The sequence below is a fragment of the Grampus griseus genome, assembly GCF_964374135.1.
Source record: "Grampus griseus genome assembly, chromosome: 17".
Lineage (NCBI taxonomy): Eukaryota > Metazoa > Chordata > Mammalia > Artiodactyla > Delphinidae > Grampus > Grampus griseus.
In genome coordinates this window covers 29,790,263-29,793,515 of record NC_139011.1, presented here as the reverse complement: position 1 = coordinate 29,793,515, position 3,253 = coordinate 29,790,263, and the positions used below count along the sequence as shown (strand labels likewise).

The 3,253-nt window shown below is 38.7% G+C and overlaps 1 pseudogene across 1 annotated transcript; it reads right to left on the bottom strand.

Annotated features, from left to right (window-relative positions):
• Positions 1–1,185, bottom strand: LOC309835518 (spliceosome-associated protein CWC15 homolog; annotated as a pseudogene). Its single transcript has 2 exons — positions 807–1,185; positions 1–610 (listed from the first exon to the last, which is right to left on the bottom strand). The product of its transcript is annotated as a spliceosome-associated protein CWC15 homolog (transcript).
• Between the last annotated feature and the right edge of the window lie 2,068 nt (positions 1,186–3,253).

The following is a 3,253-nucleotide window of genomic DNA, read 5'->3' as shown; positions in this document are numbered from 1 at the left end:
GATTATTAAAAATATTTATTACAAGCAGATTCCTTTTCCCATATTCAAAAGAAAAACGTATGACTGGAAATACTGAGATGGCAACTGGTGAAACCAATTCCCAGTCCTTATCAAGTTAGGAATCAATAAAGGAAAAGATACTTTGGCACTTAAAATTAGGGAAGCCTATACACAATTTAGATGGGGGGGAAGAGAAAAACAAAAAAACCAAAATAAAGTCATATCGTTTACATTTTACAGCCTTTAATTAAGCACATAAAACTGTACTATTTAACATATTTTTCCATGAACTTTTTGTGAAATTCAGATCGCAGCGTATCATTTACAAATCTTTTGTCTTTCTTCTGATCATCTACACCTTTTGCACAGTTCTTGAAAACAACATCATCATCCCACCTTCTTTTAACTTTGAAGTTGGCCTGAGGCTGGGATAGGCCAGTGAGATTAAGGAGAGGGTTTCTACTCAGAATGTTTTCCATACAAATCCTTTCTTCTTCAGCCTTTTGTTCTTGTTCCTTCCTGGACTGCTCTTCAGCTCTTTCTTTTTAAATTTTTTCCAGCTCCGCAAGAAGAGCTGCAGTATCATCATCATCACTCTTCTCTTCAAAATCTTTTTTTTTTTTTTTTTTTTTTGTGGTACACAGGCCTCTCACTGTTGTGGCCTCTCCCATCACGGAGCACAGGCTCCGGACGTGCAGGCTCAGCAGTCATGGCTCACGGGCCCAGCCGCTCCGCGGAATGTGGGATCTTCCCAGACTGGGGCATGAACCCGTGTCCCCTGCATCGGCAGGCGGACTCTCAACCACTGCGCCACCAGGGAAGCCCCCCCTCTTCAAAATCTTCATCTTCCTCATCTGTTAGAGGGTCGCCTGCATTGAGGTTGGCAGCGGGAATCTGGTCCAACCGAGGCTTCTTTGACCTTGAAGAGGAGGTTGTATGTTCTCGGGTTGGTAGGTCTCTGTTTTTTTCTCTTGCAGCAGCTCTCTCTCTCTCTTCCAACTCTCTCCTGAAGTCACGGTTCTGAACTTCTTCAGGGGCATCCTGAGTGGTCTGTCTATATTTTATCTTTGTATGAGAGGGTAGGTCTCTGCTTGAATATTGCTTTGAGAGTTGGCTCAAATCACCTTCTCCTTTACCTCTCCCGCCTCTTGCAGGTTCAAAAGTTGGCCTAGCTGCTGTTGTCATCTTAGTCTGCTTTCCTGCTGCTGCTCACTTTTAGTAAAAATCTTTAAAGGGGACAATTGTGGCAAAGAAAGAAAGGCTAGAATAGAAGACAACCATACAAAAATGGAAAAGATTGTCATAGCCATTTCATTCTCTATCGGTAAATGTTCCTTCTACTTGTGATATATACAGATGGACTGTTAGCTCCTGAGGTACCAAACAGCCTGCATGTTTTGCAAAATGTTTCCTGAATCTGTATCACATTCACCTTCACTGTATTTATCAAAACTGCATACATGCCCCTTATACTACTGTTTACCTGTTTCCTTACCTCAAAGTTTAAGCTTTCTATGTATTTTAGATTTACCTTAAACAAGAGTATCTGGGAAAACAAGCATGTGTGCTTTTTCCTAATGTATATTAAAATAAACACTAAATATTAAAATAAGCATCTGTCCATGCAACACGCATCAAATATTTCATATCCCCAGTGGAATTTGTACCACACTTTGGGAAACAAGACTTACTGCTATCAACACCAGAGTCACCCTTTCTTGCAAAATGAATAAAACAGTACCTCCAGTCACTATATCTATGGAAAAGACTATATTGCAGTCCCTCAAGATCAGTTTGCATCATGTCCAGAGTATTTGGGGGATTATTTCCATTCTGTAGTCAAATAAAAAATACAAAAAAAAAAAAAAGCCTTTGAAATAGAGGTTTCTCCACTTACACTGCCAGAGAGCGTATGAAGGACTTCCCTACATCCCAGCCAGGAAGTCACAGCAGAGAACTGGCAGCAGCCCTATTTTGTAAGGCTGTCCACTGACAGAAATGCCCAACTGAAGGCCTGAAATTGAAACTAATGATTGACCAGGAGTTTCAACAGCTTTTCTCTTAATTCTGGCAATGGAAATAATAGTGAAGTTATTCAGTGTTTGAAAAGTAAATCTTCACTGCTTTTCGGTCTTGCATTTAGAAGAGTGTTGAGGAAATAGTAAACAAATTTCTTTTCAATAGTTGCATTCCCCTTGGAGAATTTACATTCCTTCCTAACATACCTCAAAGAGCTATAAAAACACACCAGTTCAAAAGAGGAAAAAGGAGAGTTAATATTTAAAGGAGCAGTTAGGAATCAATTACCCTCAGTTTAATAATAGTTAACATTTATTGAATACCTAAGATATGTCCAGGACTGTGCTAATCATTGTACTTGCATTATCTGTTCTGTTACAATCACAATAACCCAATATGTAGGGAACTTTTATTACCATCATTTTTCAGAGGAAAACAAACAGAAAAGTTTTGGACAGAACTCAAACCCAGGGTTCTCTGACTCCAGAGATGAAGCTTTTAATCATTACATATATATAAACTCTCAGTCAGTTCTCTGAGAACCTCGGTTGAATTCCCAAATTAACTATCCTCCTGATTTTTAACATACATTTCCTTATTTGTTACACCAATAAGAAGCACAGAACTTGATAGCCAATTAGACCAAAGGAAAGTTATAATAGTTGAAGATGAAAGCTATCAAGAAAAGTTAACAAATATATTTACTGTATGTCAATCATTTTACATATATTATCAAATTTAACCCTCAAAACAAGCATATAATACCCATTTCACAGATGAAGAAACTGGAGCTTTAGAAAATAAGGAACTTGACCAAAGTTATATACAAGTGGCATTTTAACCAGGCATTCTGACTATGGGGCCCATTATCTTACCATGCTAAAGGAAATTCTCTAAAATAAGGGAAAAGAATCATTTTCAGGGTATTTATATGGAGGACTTTGACCAGTCCTCATCTTCACTGAGTGAAAAGGACAAGATTAATTCATCATCCTCAAAATTGGATCCTGGGCTGGCAGCATCAGCACCATCTGGGATCTTGTTCATAATGCAAAATGTCAGCTCCTACCCAGAACTACTGAATCAGAAACCTGAGTGTGGGACCCCGCTTCTTTTTAACAAGCCTTGTAGGTAATTCTGATGCTCATAAAGTTTGAGAACCACTGGTTTAAAGCACTACTCCCTTACTCTGGCAGCACCTTAGGATCACTTGAGATCTTTACATAAATAAGAT